We start from the raw sequence: 21,578 nt of genomic DNA, 5'->3' as shown, positions 1-21,578 counted from the left end.
GAAGAAAAGTTTCAACAACCAAAGGCCTCAAACAGGGTTGCGTATTGGCCCACATGTTATTCAACTTATTTGTGGCAGACTTAACTCAGTCATTTAACATCTTCAATTCACATGCGCCCAGACTGGGGGGCACCTCACTGTCCAATTTATTATATGCGGACGACGTAGTGCTAATCAGTTACACGGCAGTTGGCTTGCAACATCTTCTTAACGGTCTGTGGGTCTACAAGCATATTGAACCAGCAGAGGCTTACAAGCATCTAAGAGTCTACCTAGACAAAGAAGGATCATTCACCCGACAACAAGAACAGACCAAAAGGAAAGGGATGATCCTTGCCTTAACCATGAAAGGTTTATCAGCTAAACTACTGGGCTCAACGCTGAGCCCTCTCTTAGCGGTGGCACGGGCCAAAATCCTACCTTCAATTACCTATGGTAGTGAAGTACAGCGGGGTAGAGATACCAATCTTCTGGACAAAACGCTTGTAAAAGCATATAGAACCATGTTCAGCCTCCCGTTTTATACCTCACCGGCGCAAATCCGACTGGAGTTTGGTCTAATAAAGCAAACCTGTGCCAGCTATGGAGTATACATTAACTGTTGGCATAATATCAGTACATCAAACCCTAACACATTAAACTACCTCCTGTGGCAAGATCTACAACAGATGGAGAATTAGCCCGCAAGACTGTACCTCCTGGAGGCACTGACAAACCCAGGCCTACTCCCCTTATGGGACACACATTGCCACCACTCAGTTTTCAAAACATCAGTGTGGAAGTCGATGAAAATACAGTCACTGGTGGAGGAAAAAGCTGCTTTCTCCGCAAGAGCGCACGCTTGGATTTCTCTGAACTCGTATAAGTCCCTAGCCCCACAACAATATTTTAACTTGGGCTATCCAAAAGCACTGAAATTAAAATGTCTAAAGTTACGTCTCGGGGTGATACCAGGGATGCAGCATCCTCCTGCATGGAAAAGGGTGCACTCTGGCACATTATGCAGTCTGTGCTAATACGGCCAGGGGGACATCATTCATCCCATCTGCTCCTGCACGGAGATGCTCCAAGAAAGAAGACACCTGCTAAAAATCCCCTTCAAACAAAGAGGGATTCGGACAAGGAGGCGGGCAGTTTTGGCCTGCTTCGACCCCGCATCACCCGATTCCTCAAAGGGCAAAAATGACAAACTGATACCAAAACTGTTGGGCATTGGGGTATTCGGACTATAAACCTAAAAAGGGGGAGCATTAAATGATACAGGTGACTGCGTTACTTCAAGATTGCTACCACATGGCTAAATTTGTATTTTAACACTGTAAAGCTACAGAAGCTTTTTATACTTTTGATATTATGATATTTTATGACGGTGGACGAATATTTCTAAATATGGTTTTATCATGCGTGTATTGCAATGATTTTAAGTAACTCTGCAAATAATAAATTGTACCAATTGTACATCAGTGGAAATGTGGCTTGAAACATTTTGACTGCAGTCCAAATGGCGAGTCTGAAAGAACGGTCACTGGCGCAGAGAAAACACATTCCGATGGTTTTACCTATATCTGCTTTAGAAGCAGTGACTAAGGCAAGGGTGCCAAATTCTAAAGCTTTACAACCCCGTTGGATACAATGGGCTTCTTCTTTGACATAGGCTGATGTCACGTTTATCTTTGATCCAGCTCTGCAGACACAGCAGTTTTTACAGTATGAACATGTTCATCCTCCTCCGTTGTCCTTACTTCCTTTGGATCAGTACAAATGTATCAGTTATACCGATGGCTCGGCTCAACCAGCCGTTGGGTCCAAACATGCTGATTCAGCAGCTTGCGCTATTGTGGCTGGTTCAATTGTAAATGGTGAATTTAAGTCTTCCATTGTGCATACTCAGGCTGTACGGCGCAATTGGCGGAGCTGCGTGCTCTTGTTTTAGCTCTATAGTTTGCTGATCCTAATGTGAACACTCCTATTGTGGTCGATTCTTACTACTGGGTACAGTCTTTTAATGACAACTTATTAATTTGGTCTCAGAATGATTATTGAGACTCTAAAGGCAGCGCAATAAAGCATAAAATGCTTTGGGTCAGAATGGTGGAACTTAAATAAAGTCTGTCACTCACACAGGTTATTCATACTCTTGGCCATCAGCATGTGGGAAAACATGCTGTTGACAATTCTTTGGCTGATGAGGCAGCCAAACGGCAGTAGCCACATGTACAGTAGCAGCAGTTACAAGGTCCATGACTAAAATAGATAATGAAATACTGGCAGCTATAGCTGCTACGAAGGATGGAACTGATTTTCCGCAGGGCTTCCCTTCTAAGTATGCTTATTATTTGTCACCCGAACAAGTACCTTATGCTACAATACCGTCAGTTGGGCCTTGGCTGATTCCCATGGACCACAGGCTATCTTTGATCATAGCTGCTCACAAGGGCATAGCTTCTGCACATGCCAGAATATCTGCAACTATTTTTATTTTACAGCAACGTTATTGGTGGCGTGGTTTATATTGACAAACTCATAATTATGTACTTTCTTGTGACATTTTTCAACAAATCAAACCATCTACGGTTTCACATCCACCACAAAAACAGCTATATATATCTAATCAGCCATTTTGGCTGTGTATATCCTGATCACTGTGGTCCATTGACTTCTGATACTGCATATAAATAGGATGTATCCAAATACCCAAAGTCTAGAATATCTAGACATACTTGCTAAATCAATTATTTAAATTAAACCAAATAGCAAACTGTTAGACTTGGGCCTTAGGGCAGGTTCACCCCTAATCTTTTTGCTTTTATTTGTGACCCTGTGTAGTGATTTTTGGGTCTTGGCGCACTTTTTCCCTGTGTCCCAGAGTGAAAGTGCGTGCGTGTAGTATGGCTGGCCTGCCCTCCCATAGGAATGCATAAGGAATGTGTGTGCCCTGGTAGTTCCTGATGTGTGGGGAGTGCAGGCTCGAGTTTAGTATGTATGAACTCGTGAGAATGAATGCTGCGCAATGGTATGTGCGGCTTGGATGTGTCTAGAAGGGAAGTGCTACTTCTGGACATTGATGTATGTGTGCAGTGAGGATACTGGAGCGTGATTGGCTGGAGCTGGCTGGCATGCCAGGCTCCAGGAAGTCTGGATGGGTCTGCCCGGTGGTGAGTGTGAGATCAGCATGAGTGATGGGTGGGAGGAGTAGATCTGTGTCCTGGATGGGCTGGGTTTTTCCCCACACAATGCTGGCTCCGCCCCCCTGTGGTTTGTCTAATGACCCAAGCCTCCCCAGTGAATGAAAGGGGTGGTTGGGCCATCAAGGGTACTCCCAAGCCAGCTGCAACTGGTTTCCCCCCACCCTGCACCTCCTAACAAAGGATTCCTCTGTATAAAAATGGGGCTGTGTCCCCACAGAAATTATTCTACTTTTGGATCCTTGCCAGAGGGGGCTGCTGCTGCTGCTGGGGCCAAGAGGACCGCCACTTGGCTTGTCTCCCTGCCTGGAAACCCAGTGTGCTGGCTCTGGCCCTGCCCTGCCCCCCTGCCTGCCTCCAGTCCCTGCTGGAGCTTTTGCTTTTTGCTTAGAGTGCCTGGAGGCGCTCTTATTTGATTTATAGCGCTAGGCGCGCTTTCCTGGTGCCCCAGCGCTCAATAGCGCTTTGCTGATATTTCTAGCGCTAGGAGCGCTTTCTTTAGCCCCTAAGCGCTTGGGAGTGCTTTGTGCCCAGCCGGTGCCCACCCGGCATCTGCCCGCCTGATTTGGCCGATTTGCGGCGCATCGCGAGTGCCTAACTCGCTTTATGTTTTAATTTGAAGGCCGGTGCCACCCGGCATTGCCCCGTACTTAGATTTATAATTACCACGAGGGAGCCCACTCCTCGGGTACTGAGAGCCCGCCTGCCTGTCTACAGCGAGCCGCCGCGCTGCCCGCGGCGACCCGGAAGTATTTGGCCGACCGGCCAATCACAGCGCGGCCCCTCAGAGGCCGACCGGAAGTCCCGCCTCGCCGGCGAGAGAGAGGAGCAGCGCGAGGCGAGCCGGCAGTGTTCCTGCCCCCGCAGCACCCGCGATGTGCCGGTGAGTGAGGGACAGGGGCCTTTGTTCTTCGAGCGGCCCCGATTGGCAGAGGGCCGCTCCAACGTGTGTTGCATTTCCTTGTGCGAGCCCAGAGAGGGCTCCGGGGGCATTACCTGTCTCTGAGTCCCCCGTGAGGGACTCCAACGTTCCGCATCTGTGATTAGGAGCCCCGAGGCTCCTGGGGGCAATTAGCGTGCATCGAGCACGATAGGCTCCGGGCATTCCCATTTGCGAGCCCCTGCGAGGCTCCCACGCCGATTCACGAGCCCCGAGGCTCGAGGGGGCATTTGTTATTGAGAGCCCTGAGAGAGGCTCTAGGGGAATTTTTATTGTTTTAGAGCGCAGAAGCTCTTTGGTACCAGAACCTTGGTTTTGCGAGCCAGAGAGGCTCTAGGGGGACACAGGCAGCTAGTTGGTTGTAGCCCCGAGGCTCCCACGCTGTGTCTCCCCACCAGTGTTCTTGAGCCCACGTGGCTCCAACGTTTGCCAGTTCATATTTACAACTGTCCAGCACTTAGTGGACAGTTGCTACGTTTAGGCTTGTGGTTTGTGCTGCCTGCGCAGAGCCCCTGACATTGAGACTCAGGGCATTCAGCCCCTTTCGAGGCCAGTTGGCCTGAGGGACATTTCTAATGTTGTGCCATGTGCACCCTGCGCAATTTATGATTCCTGCTTATTTGATTTCTGCGCAAATGTTCTACCTGCACCTCTGAATGTGTTTTAATGTTTCATGTGCAATTGTTTGTTTTATCGCCTTTGCTAAAAGTGACCTGCTTAGGTGATTCTTTGTTCTTTTATTCCCCTTCGCTAAAAGTGACCTGCTTAGAGGAATGTTCGTGTTACCTTTGCTAAAAGTGACCTGCTTAGGTAATTCTTTATTTGTTTATCCCCTTTGCTAAAAGTGACCTGCTTAGAGGATTGTTTGTGTCATTACCTTTGCTAAAAGTGACCTGCTTAGGTAATGCCTTGTGCTTTTATTTCCCTTTGCTAAAAGTGACCTGCTTAGAGGAATGTTGATGTTTTATTGCCTTTGCTAAATGTTACTTGCCTAGGTGATTATTTTAGGTTTCCTTCCCTTTGCTAAATGTGACTTGCTTAGGTGATAGGTTTTCCTTCCATAGGTCCTGATGATAAGGTCCTAGTTCCCTGCGTGATTTCCCTACAGTGTTTAGGGTGGCGTAGGAGGTATTTTCCCTTTACCAGTAGTTACTGGTTGTATGCTACATATAACTATTTTGTGTGCTACATTCATTATGTTTATGTGCTAAAGTGTTATACCTACAAGTATTAATTCTAAAAAGTGCATACCCCTGACAGTGGTCCAGGTGGCCCTGTCCTGTACATAATCCCTTGTAAATCTTGCCCGTGCCTGTTGGCACATTGTAAAGTGTGTGTGTTATATAATGTGTTTTTATTATTATAATACAAAGGCTATTTTTGATATAACCTTGTGTGGAGTTTCCTTTGTGGTGGGCCTTTGGTTGTTGTCGCTGGGGTGCGCGCGCAAACGCTTTACACATCGCCTCTGAGATTAGCCTTGCTGCTCGCGCCACGTTACCTAGAGGGTGAGCGGGGGTTATCTTGGTGTGTGACTCCCTTGCCCTGACCTTGGAAATGGTGATCCCTGACTGACCTTGGCGCAAGCCTTGGCCAGCCGGGGGTCCCGTTTCTAACACAAACATTTTAAACATAGAAAACATAAAAACAAGGGGGCCTATTAGTGTGGCGGGCGGATCGTCCCCGCCGGGCTGGCAGTAGCCTCCGCAAGCTGCATTTCTGCCCATCGAGTCGACCGGGCAGAAATGGGGCACCGCCATCCATATTAGTAGCTGGGGGCAGAGGCTGCACCCGGGGGGACCTATGGTACCCACCTGCATTGGCATGGACAAAGTGGCAGGCACCGCGCGGTGCCTGTCACCTTGTGCATACCACTGCACGTCGTGCATTCCCAGCATTGTGGCGGGCGTTGCTGTGAGCACCTCCCGCCACAATGCTGGGAATAGGGATTGCCATTGCCATGGTGGCATCCTGATTGCAGGTACGGGACTGCCGCACCCCTTGTGGACGGTCCCGCATTCCCTTACGGTGGTGGGCGGACTTTGTCCGCCGGCCATCATAATAGACCCCATAGTAGTTCTCTTTTTTTAATTAATACATATAATTATGTGATAAAATTTAAAATATAACACAACATTATATGACATAATATGAATATAAAAAAGAATGAAAAAATACACATTTACCACCCACAACAATAAAAAAATAATTAATCACAGTCATGTAGCTATATAATATCCTCAAAAATGATAAAAACCACACCAAAGCAAGCAAAAATGAATCCATTGAATAAGGAACCCCCCAAAAAGTGTAAAAATACATTGTAGAAAAGAGAAATCCAACACCGCAATCCTCTGAATATCAAAACCCTGAAAACCCCAAAAAGAGTTTATAAACAAATGCTCCAACAACCCTGGAAAAACAGGAAATGTATAGTAACGAGAAACAAAATTGTCCTTTATTTAAAAGAAAAAATAATGTGTGAACAACTCCTTCCATGCACTAAAGCCAGTACCTGTAAATAAAAAATAAATAAAACCCACCCACAACAAAAATACAAACCCACAAGATCTAATATCAACATAAAATACACAAAAACACATGAAATGAACACATTATTAAAAAACATAACATTCAAGTTATATTCGACTCTAAGTCAAATACATAAAACACTGAACTACCAAAACAACCCCTAACTCTCCCAAAAACGATCAAACAACGCCCTAACAAATATATTTACATCACTACTAACTTACCCCTACCTTAAAAGTAACTTAAAAGTATATAACACTAAACTTACCCATACGGACGAAAAGCAGCTCCCAACCGCGAGGTTCCGTCTTGCAAAATGACCTAAAAATGAAAGAGATAGATTCAAAAGTGAGAAAAAGTAAACAAAAATGGCTGCCTAATTAAAATGAAAATAGGACTAACTCCCCATAGACAACAATGGACAATATTTAAAAATTAAATCAAAATATATATGTTAACTTTACAAATAACCATGTTTTTTCCCAATGTTTAAAATAAACGTAGAAAAATGTCAACTATACATTAACTATTATAATATCCAAAAAAACTATTAAATAATATTTAATATATATTAAAATATATGTTTATCCCATACACTGTTAATGTAAAAATATTATACAAGCATAATAAAAAAGGATATTAAATATACTAAATAATAAAATATATGTTTTCAAACTAATTAAAATGATATAAAACATATTGTTAACATGTATACAGAAATTAATACATATCTCTTTCTTCTTGCACAAAAAAACAAATGAACAATGCAAATGAAAATGTTTATTAATAATTAGTAAAATAATTGAAATACATTTTCTAACCAAGCCAAAATTCAAAAATATAATTGTGAATGAATATAAAAATATCTTTTCATCAAACAAATATGAAAAATAAATCTTACATACATCTATTGACGTATTTCAATTTACAAATAAACTTACAAAATGCTGAATTATAAACAATAATAATTTACAACTACAGGCCCAAATCCATGTAAACTCAGGGAAAGTGCTGGATAATAAACCATAATAGTTTACTATTCTCACTCCAAATCCAATTAAACTCAGAGAAGGTGCTGGATAGTAAACCATAATAATTTCCTATTCTAACTCTATATCTAAATAAACGCAGGGATAGTGCTGGAAAGTATACCATAATAATTTACTATTTTAACTCCAAATCTAACTAAACGCAGCGTAAGTCCAGGACAGTAAACGATAATAATTTACTATTCTAACTCCAAGTCCAAATAGATGCAGGGAGAGTGCTGGATAGTAAATAGTAAAATTGTGATTATTTTAAATAATTTATAACATTTATAAAATTCTTAATATTTTTTTAGTTTTCTAAATTTACATTAATAATTTTGCCACATATTTAATTTATAATTCTTTTTTTACTTATATCAAAAATATTATTTTAATATAATTAATAATCCTTAACACAATTTTCAAAACAGTATTAATGTAATTGTATACAATTAAATAATTGAAAAAAAAATTTACATTAAAATTTATAAATATAAATGTATTAATATTTTGAACATTTTTTCAAAATTTATGAAATGATTATTAATAATTTCCCTTTAACTTGATTTACCATAATATTTTCACTAAAAATGTAATTTCGAATTTAACAAAATACACCTTTCTATCTATATATGTGAAAATATTTTTTTTAATTTTATTTCACACAGCATTCTTCAATAACTCAAAAACTAAGCGGTCTATAGGATGGCAGGCGGATGGCCGCCGCCGGGCCCGCAGTCACAACCATCGGACCGGCAGCAGACATCCGCCCACGATCGAAACCCTGAAAATCGCCGGTCCGACTAGCTTGCGGTCGTGACCGCAATGGTGTGATTTTACTCCCACCACTTTTCGGCTGGTTGCAGTCCGTCTGCTTGCGGGCAGAGCTAGACCGCTACAATTATGGCAGATCAGGGCGAAGCACCGCTGGCACGATTCTGATGCCGGCGGTAGCCAGCCTTTCCGCGGCGGTGGGACCGCCATGGAAAGGATCCATTGCGGGCCCCCAATGTGTTAGGGGTGTGGGTGGGTGCACGGGGGGGTACCCATGGTACCCCCATACATGTCCCTGTACCAGGTGGCAGGCACTGTGCAGTGCCTGCCACACACTGCCAGGACATGCAGGACATGCTTTCTTGGACATCGCGGCGGTGCTGCTGGCAGCAGCAACCGCTACAATGTTAACTGCCATGATTCGACTGCCGCGGTCGGATTTCACCTGTGGAGCATACTAATTGGACTGGCGGGTTTCCCGCGGTCCTAGCGGGTGGTGTTTTCCCACTACCATAGCGGTTGGAGTGGTTTTCTGACTGCCATCCTAGTAGACCCCTAATTATCATAAAAACTCTATATACCACATCAAAAAAATATTTAAAATGACTAAATATAATTAATACCCACAATATTTTTAAATTACTACCCACCCTTATCCCCTATAAACCCAACATCCTGCTCCTAAATATATACATATTATTAAAATATGTTACATTTCAAACAACATTTTTAAATTACTACCCCCCCTTATCCCCTATAAACCCAACACCCTGCCACTAAAATACATATGAAAACCAATAAAAATTAGTTATTCAAACAAAATATTCTTATTTAAAGATTATAAATTTACAAAAACTAACGTAAAAAAAATTGAACATTAAAAAAACATCAAAAAAATAAAATCGATATTACTTACATCGGTATATTTTACATCGATATTTTTTACATCAATAATTAAAAATTCGATATTACTACATTAAAGAATTTCAATATTTTTTACATCAATATTACTTACCTCGATATCTAACACTAATGATATTCTTACCTCGATATTCATGCATGTCGATATATATCCATGTCGATATTCTTTCTTTGCACCATTTAGGAACATTTACCATTTTCCGTAGCAGAGACTGATTCAGCTGTATGGTTAATTCATGGCGTTATTTCTCTGCTATTCTCGCTATTTGAGTTTAAATCTTGCCTGAAACACTACCCGATCGATAGGCCGCTTTGAACCCCTGGGTAGTGCATTTCTTCATGAATTATGGTCTTTGCCTTTCACATACAGATGTCAACGGGAAGATAAGGAAGTTTCCCTAACAGGGGAGGGGTGCGATTCCACTGTAGGACATTCCCTAGTTTGCCAACAAGTTAAATTGCATGGTGCGTGTAACTTGTACGCCTCAAATATAGCTTGTGTTTTGAAAGGTACACCTGTCCCGGCAATAATTCCCGCATTCACATTGCTTTTGAATGGCAGTTATCCTATTTTGAATAACCACGACTGCTGTGGCTTACGGGCAGGCATCCTGTATATAGTAACAGTTACTTGCGTTACTTGTTTTAGCAATGTGCTTTTTCCACTCACGCATGGAATTGTAGATATTTCTCTTTGGCCTTCCATTTCGACTTTAAAAACAGATTTTAATAAACTAAGCAGGTTCAAAGTGATATTGTTTCCACAGGAAGTGGCTCTCACCTCGGCTCAAGAGACCTTCGAATTGCGGGTGGCGAGAACATCTAGTGAGATTCAGTCACTCCTGAATATGAATCTCCCACTCTATTTTGGGGAACTGACACATTAAATATTTAATGAGTCTGACACAGAAGGCCTTGCTCATTAAACTTTGGGGATACGGCCTTGGGACCTCTTTTCAGAAGATATTTGGAGTAATACCAGCCTATACCCATTCTATGTTTACCAGCGCCTTCGGACGGTTTCCTTTAATTCTAGAGCTGGCGGGTGGAGTGCTGGTACTTCTACTCCTGTTACGCAATGGTTGCCTATCTTGTGGTAATGCACAGACCCGGCCAATTGCAACTGTACCGTGGCCTAATGCAACAACCTTTTGAATGCTTGCCATTAGCGACGCTTGGCGTAAGTTATGGACTAACGTTTCGCTTTGCCTACTTCACTTGCATGCAACCTGTGTTCTACTGCGGGTGGTGCCCTTTCTATTGGGCCTTGGATTTGTGCCTCCCCAATACATCATAAGCAGACTTGGATTATGATCTGTTGGTGGGTCCATTACTGGCTCATGATCAGTCGTCTTCTGGGGATGGCTGTTTAATGTGTGCTGCTGCACTTAGAGTGTTGGCTGAGTGGAATACCTGTACGGTTGCACAGCGCCTCTTACAACGGAGTTTCATTGAATATCATGCAAGTTGCCTGGATATGCTCTCGGAAGCATCGGATTACGAGGAACACATGTGCTTAACTGGATGGCATCCCTTTTTGCTACGAATGATAGGGATGACCTTTTGGAACAGATTGCATTCTTAAGTTAACAGGATTTGATGGATTATCCAAATCCGCATTAATCACATTTTCAACTAAACGTTTTTTTTCTTTCTTTTTCCTCTCTTCCTTTTTCCACTCTCTTCTTTTATTTTTCCAATGTGCTAATTCTTAAGCGTTTTTAGATTCTGCCTATTTTTAACTCTAGTTGGGTCATTTATCTATATTCTTCGTTTGGCCAAGAGGAGTGTTTCATTTGGCCGGTAGGATCATTGTCGACATCGCTAGTGTGCTCTTTACGATGGTGGGCGTACATCGGTCTGCTCGCCATCATTGCGATGCTGGGACCGCCCGCCAGACCTGCGGGCGTCCCACCACACGTATTAGGATGCGGCCACCATACTGGTGGGTGAATCCAGGGCGTTCAACATTGTGGACTGTGCTGCAGGCTGCAGCACTATTCGCAATGTGAAAATGGCAAGCACTGCATTATCCTGCACTGCATGGCAGGCACCACGAGGTGCCTGCCACACAGTGCAAGGACATGAAGGGGGTACCATGGGTACCCCCCCAGTGCAGCAACACCCCCTCCCCAACAAGGGGGGCCTACAACGGGCCACCAAATCCAATCCCCACCTTCCTTTCCATGGGGGCGATGCCTCCATGGAAAGGCCTTTGTTTACCCACATCCTTATTTGGTAGACGATGCCTGCTAGGTACTGCCACCATTTTAGGCGCCCTGCACCCTCCACCAGGCAATCGGGACGATTGCCTTTGGCAGTGAAGAGGCGGATGGACTTTACATCCGCCACGGTACCCACAGCCATCCTAATTGAGAGGTGGGTAAAATGCTTAGTGATGGCGGAAGGACCGCCGGCCCGGCGGTCCTTCCGCCATCCTAATAACCCCCTAAGTTAGCATGAGCTCCGCTGTCATGATGCAGCTTTTGCGCACATTACTGCATGACTTTATTTTGCAAGACTCCGTTTAGGCCTTTCACAGGAGAATCTTCTGCTTTGTGCGTTCTCGGTCTATTGCTGGAGTTTAGTCTGAACACAGTGAGCAAGGTCGATAAACAATGCCCCTTGTTGTTCTGTTCTGGTCAGTCCCTAGCACCTAGACATAAGACGCTAACACAACTGCGGCTGCTGAAGACTCGTTCTTTGCTATTTGAACATGCATGTTTGGTTGACACGCACTTGGAGAGGGACCTTTCCAGGGAGAAGAGCCATGATGTTTCTATGATGTAGATATACCATCTAGGCACTAGGATATGGGGTCTGCTGACAAAGCCCAGATATCTTCCATTACATAATATTACATATTACCAAGGGGAGGGTGGTTAGGCCTTATTGTCCTTTATCCACTGTCTATATAAGATGACATCTCCCTTTATAATATATGGACTTGCTACAATGCTGTTTTAGGTTTATGCGTTTTGCTGCTCTAAGTGTCTCGCATACTGCGTTATAGAGCACAATAGTTAAAATAAATATTTTAAACTATAACAGTGTCTCTGTCAATTCTTACTGTGGACAGGTACGAGTGAGTGAGTGAAAGGGTACATCTTGCTACCGCGATTCCTGAGAGAATCTTGAGTGTTGTGTTATGGGGTGTCTAATCATTTGTATCTTCATGATTGTTTAGGAGAACAAGTGAGACACTATAGCTAGTTGGTCCTGGGATTGTGGGTACTGAGGCGGTAGGAAGGCTTAGCCCATATACATTGAGGTCCCATATTCCTCCGCAAAGTTCTGTGGATGTGCAGAATTCCTGCAACAGGGCAAGCTCTACCTCAAGCCCTTGGAGAAACTCAAACAAAGAAGTTGCAGGAAGTACATTCCAGTCCTTTCTCTGCCCAAGACAGAAGCAGCTACTGCAGGCCAACACAGCAAACAACAGAGGGAAGTGGAAGTTACTCCTCACACCTTCTCTCTTCTTCTTGGCAGGCTTCTGAGTCCAAAAGAGTTCTAAAGATCTGGGGTCTGGGCCCCAATATTTATGCTGCCTTTTCCTTTGTTCCGTTGTGTCAGGGAGTCTTGGTGCTTAGTCAATCCAGTTCTGTCCTCTCTAGTCCAGTTTCCTGGCAGAAGGTCGAGACAGCATTGTGTAAGGCAGACTAGGCTAATTCAGGTGCAAGGGAATCTCCTACCATCATTCTAAATGCAGCCCAGGTCTATACAGCCCAGCCCTGGCTCATCCAGGAAAGACAGGACATACCTCAACCCCCCTAGTGACTGTCTACAGTGAATGCACATCCCCAGCCCCTGTCACTCCAAAGCCAGACAGTCAATACACAATTCAGCAGAGGCGTACAGGGTGGTTAAGCAAGAAAATGCCTACTTTCTAAAAGTGGCATTTTCAACCACACAGTATAAAAATAATTTTTACAAACAAATGCATTTTTACATTCTGAGTTTAGGCATACTAAACTCAATTTAACTATTGTTTTCCAATAGGAACTTATACATGTAAGAAGTTACAATGTATCCCCCATTCCATCGTATGGAACATATAGCCTTTCAATAGTGAAAAACAAATTATACTGTATTTCACTATCAGGACATGTTACACACACCAGTACATGTCCTACCAAATTCAAATTCAAAAGCTTTATTACGAAAATTAAGTCTTAAAGCACATACATATAACAGAACAAGTGTGTTTAAAACCATGAATTACAAAACATTGAAATATGCAGTATAAATATAATAAAAAGAGGAAATGACATTTAATCCATTAGATTAAAAGGTATTTACAAGAATCAGAATGTAATACAAAGGTAATTAATTGAAACTGTTATTGTAATCGGGGGAGTTTAGGTGTTACTCGGCTTTGGATTCCACCAATGTGGCGCATACGTATATTCCATGACCAGCTTAGAAATGTAGCCATTGCCATGGCAATTGGTGGTGCAGGATCGGAACAAAGTACTCTCAATGCCTCAGCACAGTTTCTAAGGCCCAGTGATTTAGCTATCAGACTTAGCCATGCACGCCGAGGAGTAGAGTATGCAGGGCAAGCTATGAGAACATGGGGTACGGTTTTCAATTCGGTCTATGCAGAAGGGGCATTTCTCGCAGTCTCCACTTTGCAGTAAATGATCTGATTGGCAGAGTGCCTATCTTTAGCTGGAAATATAATTTCCGGTCACGAGGTTTAGTTATGGTGTCCCAGTATTGCTCAAGGAAGGGAGAGGATTTAAATTCCATAAATGTACCCGTTAAAGATAAAGAAGATTGGCTGCGGTATGTGTTGCAGAACACCATTTCCCAATATTTTGCCTTGAAAGCTTCTTTAGAGGGGAAAGGCGCATTGGCAGGGTCTGTCCATAATACAATCATGCCCATCATTTCAAGAAGGGACTTGATTTCCCGAAGCCATTTAATTCTATGTTGGCTATCTGCCAAAATAACATCCATAATGCCTAACGCTTAGGGGCCCATTAGCATGTCGGGCGGATTGCCCCCGCCAGGCTGGCGGTGGCTACGGCCAGCCTGGCGGGGGCAATCCGCACTACATCCTCACTAGTTTTCCCCCGCCATATTAGTATGGCGGGGGGGGGACCTCGGCGGACGGAAAGACCGTCCGCCGCTTTTCCGCCCCGGTCGCATTGCGGCCGGGGCGGAAAAGGAATAATATGGTGGCGGTGTCTATCAGACACCGCCAGCCATATTAGCATGGGCATTTTACAATGCCTTTCCGTGGCGGCCATGCCGCCACGGAAAGGCATGCGGTCTTCACTCTGGGGGCCCTCTGCAGGACCCCAGAGTGAAGGAGGGGTGGGGGCTGCACACTGGGGGTACACGTGGTACCCCCCACATTTGCATAAACAAAGTGGCAGGCACAGTGCGGTGCCTGCCGCTTTGTATATGCAAATGCTGAAATGCATTTGTAGCATTGTGGCGGGCGGTGCTGAGAGCACCACCCGCCACAATGCTACAAATGCAGGATGTGCCCACCACTGTGGCGGGCACATCCTAATGCCCCCCACGGGACCCCCACCCTTATGGTGGGCAGTCCCAATCCCCGCTAGGATGACGGGCGGACAAAGTCCGCCCGTCATCCTAATGGACCCCATAGTGTTTTAATTCCTTTGAGGACCAGAGCCTCCGCCAATATAAGAGGGTGCGAAGTCTGGCCAGGTCCGCTACAAGTTTCCTGCCAAGGTCATACAACAACGAGCCTGAGAGGGTACTTTGTGGGAGGCCTATGATTTTCCTTAAAAACTTTGTTTCTGCAATAGAAATCGCTCTAAGGTTTCCAAAGCCCCACAACTCAGCCCCATACAACATAGCGCTCAAAACTTTCGAATCATAAATTTGTAGGACCGGACTTATAGGTTTGGTATGTGAAAGCCTATGATTGGTATAGATAGTCCCAGCGTTTTGGCGACATTTCAAAACAGAAATATCCATTTGGCCCTTCCATCCCATATCTTTTTGTAAAGTTGTGCCCAAATATACAAAAGACTTAACCTGTTCCAAGGGGAGGTTATCCATTGTTATACCGCCCATAAATGATCTATGCTGGTTGAAGAACATGCATTTTGTTTTATTATTATTAATTTCCTGTCCCGGAGAAGTACAGAAATCGTTAAAACACTTCAGGGCACGTTGGAGGCCGCTGTTTTTTTTTAGATAAAATAAGCGTATCGTCCACAAATAGTAAAATAGGTGTGCGGATACCGGCCACAGCTGGGGCATCAGTGGCTACATGCATAAAGGAGTCCACTATACCAGTAATGTAAAGAGAGAATAGTGTTGGCGCTAACACGCATCCTTGGCGGACTCCTCGGGCCACAGGGAATGAATCTGTGACACTGCCCTGGTCACCCCATCTTATGTGGGCAAAATCGTCCTCATGCAGACGAATGATTAATGTTAATGACTCAGGTGCCATCCCCAGCTCAGATAGGACAGACCATAATTTGCTGCGAGGAACTAGGTCAAAAGCTGACCTAAGGTCAACGAAAGCAAAGTAAAGTGAACCATTCCCCAAGACCACAGTGCGCCAATATCGTGTTATAAAACGAAGGATCTGGTCCACTGTGCTGATTTTTGACCGAAAGTCCACCTGAAAGGGTGACAGAATTGCATGTTCATCAATCCACTCCTGAACAATAATCAAGACCATGCGACCCACAACTGTTAGTTAGCAGTCTATTAAACTTATGGGCCTGCAATTTTCTGGTCTCGACTTGTCACCTTTTTTAAAGATGGGTACAATTTCAGCCCCTTTCCATGATGTTGGGACTGGAGCACCCTGAGCAATGGCATTAGCCAAAATAGTGATATACTGAACCCAGTTAGATTTATTGTTTAAAAAAGGTCGGCAGGGATTCCGTCAATACCTGGGGCTCTACCCTCCGTTACAGCTCCCAACGCTCTCTCTGTATCGGTCGGTACAAAGGGTGCATCTCTAAAAAGAGTATACACACAATCCTCCGGTGTCCTCACATTATCGTCCTTACAGGCATACTGAGGTTTGAAGAAATCCACCCACTGGTGTTTATCGACATGGTTCTGCGGACATTCCGGGTGGCCCCCATTACCCCATTTAGCGAGATTCCAGAACAATTTAGATTTTTTATTTGTGCATGCCACTCTTAAGTCCTGCCACCTATTCTCATCCTACTCTTTTTTAGCCAAAACCTGAATCCTCCTATAATTGTTCCGTGCCTCACAGACTCTCACAGGATTCCTTGATTTAAGCTCCATCCCTAATATATTTCGTGCCGCTCTACAAGCCTCATTAAACCATGAGTTCTGCGTCTGGGCAGTAATTTTTTGTCTAGGCATTCACCTTACAAAGTGAGTGCACAACCTTAGGAAAAAAGAGTTATGGATGCCAACAATTTCCTTTCGGAAGTCGGGATTTTTATGCAAGCCAACCTCGAGACTGGCTAGGGTGTCGATCATATCCTTATTAATGGCAGTCAACGTTTCAGGACTCGCGACAAGTTTTGCCCATTTCAAATGCTGTGTTCATTCGAGCAAATCAAGTCCAGAGTAGTTAGTCTCTCTCCGTGGTTGCTCGCGTTGAGCTGACCATGGAGTTAAAAAATAGAGCATAGAGGGTGGTGGTTGCTTTCCATACACTCCTCTATGGACATGTCCTTTAGGAGATGCCAAAATTTGAGATTAACAAACAGATAGTCTATTCTGCTACTAAATCGGCCATCATTAAAGGTATGGGCTCCATGAAGGTCCGAGGGTGTACGCCCATTTGCTGCCCTTAGCCCTTTCTCTAAGCAGAGCCCCTTTAACTGTATAGCTGCATCAGTCCATCTGTTCACCGGTGGTAAGTTCAGTCTAGGGATACCCCACCTTTCATATTCATCGCCTGCAAGATCGATTTCACCGGGGCCCAGTGGTTCGAAGGTTGTATTAAGATCTCCGGCAATCACAACCATTGGGTCCTGGGAATGTCCATCGAGCAATTCCTCCAAGGTAGTTAAAACATTTGAGCTTTTGCCCCCAACCATCCCCCTGGCGTAAAAATTATAAATATCTATTTTAATTGTAGGGCTCACAATAAGGCGTACCGCAAGAATATCATTACTTTGGGAAATACACTGCGCCTTCCCATAGGGGTATCTTAGGCCTTCCTGAGGGGTGTCTTACATGTAAAAAGAAAAGGTTGGGGCCTGGCAAGTGGGTACACTTGCCAAGTCAACATGACAGTACAACAGCTCACAGACACTGTAGTGGCAGATCTGAGAACCTCTTTGAAGGGCTACTTGTGTGGGTGGCACAACCAGTGCTGCAAGCCCACTAGCAGTAGTTGATTTACAGGCCCTGGCACACATGGTGCACTTTACTAGGGACTTACCAGTAAATCAAATAATACAAACATGTAAACACCAATCCATACACATAAATTACAGCAGGAGCTCTTGCACTTTAACACTGATCAACAGTGAGAAAGTGCACAACACGCCAAACCAGAAAAATAGAGTAACAAACAGAAAGCAAAAAGACTGGTAAAACATGCAAAAAGATGCCAGGTCTAACATTAACTGTGCATTTTTATACATGGAGTTATTGTGGGACAATGACTGTGAGTATTGCTCGATTTCCAAATCACACATTTGTATCACATTTGCACCTGATACGTGTGCAATTACCTAAAAATAAATTAGGGAAGATGTTGGACACTAAAGGGGCAGCAATTACTATTCCCAGTGCAATGCTGCTTATAACAGTAAAGATGATGGACACAAAATTGACAGTACCCCTACTACTACTACAAAAATAAAAATGCAAAATATATCACACTATAACGTTAACATTTACTATAAACACCACAACATCAACAAGCTAAACACACATCTATGTAAAATGTAAAACATTTTTTAATGTGTATCATACCAAATTCAATTAAATAGTTATATATGAACATATGTAACACACAACAATATCAAAATCATAATCAAAATGTATTTAAAATTACATTAATAGTTTTGAATAATATAGTTTAAAATACATTTGTAAAATGATACATTTTATTTTTCTTCTTAAATACAATTGTTTTACATTTACGGTAATAGCATATTTTACTATAATTATTTTTGCATTTTTACAACATTCAAAAACAATTTTACTTCACTATTTTAAACATTTTCCAAACTTTTTTTTAAAGGTAAAATTTATTTTTTAGAAAGTAATACCCCTGACCCTCCTTCCCCTGTTTGCCAGGTGTACCCCCTACAGTGCCCTTCTTCCCCTGCTTCACTGGGCTTGGAATGGGAGTCGAGGTGGTGGGTGAATCTGCCTCGGATCCCTTCTTAGGTGTACCCTTGCCATGCACCACCTCCTCAGTGGCCACAGAAACTGCATGCCTCTCTTTGCGAGATGCTTTAGGGACAGGAGAGTCCTTAGCTGGGGATGCCTCTGAGGCAGGTGAGCCTGAGGTCTGCTTCTTAGCTTTTTGGGCCTTGGTTTTGCCTGACGGGCTTTTGTCTTTGCATTTTGGGGTGGCTTTGCTCTTCTGTGGGGATGGTGTCTGCGGGCAGGACCGCTTGGGTTGTTTCTGCTGTGTGCTTCGTGTGCAGTATCGCGACTGTGACGCATGTGAACCGTGGTCACTATCATCAGATGTGACCACTACCTGGGGGTGGACAAAGGCTCTGGAGCAGGAATGGGAGTATGTGCCTGTAGAAGAACAAATGTCACTGTGGAGGACAAAGCCTGGACAGTACGGTGGAGCCCACCCACGTCGGAATGTATGCCCTCCATGTAAGCAACCACCTTGGCTAATTTTTTGTCATGGTCAATGAAAACATTGAGCAGAGCTGTCTGGCACCACACAAAGCTGGTGCAAAAGCTCAACAGACTCAGCACTGAGTGCAGCAGGGGGGAAGGGGGGCAGGGGCAGCGGTACCAGGTGTGAAGGAAACTTGTCCCCTCTTACTGACCCGGACACGGGCTGCACCAGAGGAAGTCGCTGGGAGGGTGGGCACTGGCCGCTGTGTGGCTGAAGATGATGCAGAGTCTCCATTACCTGTGCCCACCAACATGGATGCATCACCGCTGGCATCAGATGATGTGGTACTTTACGTCTCAGGCTGGGATTCCTCCAGAAGACTCCGGTCCCCCTCTGAGGCACTGGTGACATCTGTGTCACTGGGCTCCTGTGCAGCTATAGTGCTAGTCTCACCCCCACTGGTGTCCGGCTCCTGTCCCTTCGTGACCACTGGTGAATCTGCATGGGAAAGGTTTGGTCAGGTTTGTGGCAGCAACAGAACAAAACAATGCAAACAATGCAGTACAAAAGAGGATCAAATCGACATGTTGCATACCACACTCTGCAATCACATTGCGGCAAGTCACTACATAGACCCCAACAGTGCATGTAACCCTGATTATCTATCATGACCTAGCCATTTGATGGCCACACAGCAAAACACCCTGCCTGTGGCTGTAGTCTAACAGACACACAACTAGCTCTACGCACACGTAGGGACATGATGGGGCCACACCACTTGTTGCCACTGACAGACCTGGATGGAACAGGAGGGGACAACACAGACACTGATTACAACATGACAGTTCACAATGGCAAAGAGCCCATGCCAACCACCATGTTGTACTCTGGGACCCAAAGACTGGTGCACATTGTTATCACATGTCTAGGCCTCAAAATTCTGGGTGCATGCAATGGACGCATTGATGAAGTCACACTCAGATTGGGAAAACTGCTGTTCCCTCCCAATGTGATTCCCCAGACTACCCCAATGCTGAAAAACCCTGAAGACCACAACTCAGACTGCAATGGGAATGCACAGCATGGAGAATTACCTTTGTAGGAACATTTTGGGCAAATGCATGTCACTGGCACCCAGCCCAGCAGCCACTTACATGACACTGCATCACTCCACCAACATTACATAGGCCAGCGCTGGCACAGGCCCTGTACACATGCAGCCGCTCCCAGCCAAAGTCACCCTCCCAAAGTACTCACCCCTGCCTTGCTGCTGACGCTCCTTCAGACGTGCATCCAGCTCAGGCTGAGTCACGGCCAAGATGCGGCCCATAAGTGGTGTCATGCTGCGCCGTGCCAACAGCCCAGTACAAGAAAGCAGCCCCAAGGTCATCTCTGCTGATGTCGTCCCACCTCTTGTGGCAGTGGTTGCGCCATTGGTTAGATACCCCCAGAGCTCGAACCTTTGCTGCAATGGCCCTCCACCCAGCCTTACGCTGGTGTACCTTTAGCTACAGGCATGGGAGACAAGAGGGGGAAATGATGAGTGACACCGTGTCATATAACAACATCTATCAGTACAGTAGTAAGACACAAACTCGTCACAAATTCTACGATATGTCCATCAGAGACTAGGGTGCATCTCACATGGGCACTCTGCATGGGATAGGCTGATGTGATTGCAGGTAGTTGTGAGGGGGAACACAGTCCCTGCACATCTCACACACATGCAGGATGCCAGCATTGAAACCCCTATGTGGCCTGCACACACCTCCAGTACTCAGCATGGTTGAGCAACACATACATCACATATAAATTTGTGTCTTGGGGGTTGACTCACTGTGTGCAAGACTCTGCAGCAATCAATGTCCCTGCCATGTGTTCCGATGAGTATGTCATGTGTGTGGCACTGAAGGACATGGGCTCACAAATAGTAATACCTCAACAAAAGTCCGTTTGTGTGCAATCTAATGGGCTGAGATGGTGCGTAGCTGGAGTGCAATGCAAAACAACGTAGGAATAACACAGTATGTGATGGGCAGGCACTGTGCAGACAATCTGGGCTCGCGCTGAGATGGACAACAGGGGCACACACAGCCATTCTGCCAAACAATCACTGTCCTGGCTCCTGCATGACCAACATACTGTGTCACTGCATGGCTGACATCGCAACTCAGTACACTTATACCCACAACAGCAGGCAGGCCAACCTGTCACATTGCGACACTTACGTTCCCCCTGGAGACTGCAGTACATGACACAACCCCACACCCTCAGGCATATACTGCATCAGTACAACTACATGTGTGCCGACCCTGCCCTACACCTCTGCTTTTCATGACTTACCACAACATTTGGAGCACCATACAGCCTTGGGTACTGTGTGAGCACCTCGTCCACCAGCACCTCCAGCTCCTCGCTTGTGAATGGACTGGCACAGATCTTCTCAGTCC

The sequence above is a fragment of the Lissotriton helveticus genome, chromosome 5_1, assembly GCF_964261635.1.
Source record: "Lissotriton helveticus chromosome 5_1, aLisHel1.1, whole genome shotgun sequence".
Classification (NCBI taxonomy): domain Eukaryota; kingdom Metazoa; phylum Chordata; class Amphibia; order Caudata; family Salamandridae; genus Lissotriton; species Lissotriton helveticus.
The sequence above is the reverse complement of the archived record's forward strand: the minus strand, read 5'-3'. Positions refer to the sequence as shown.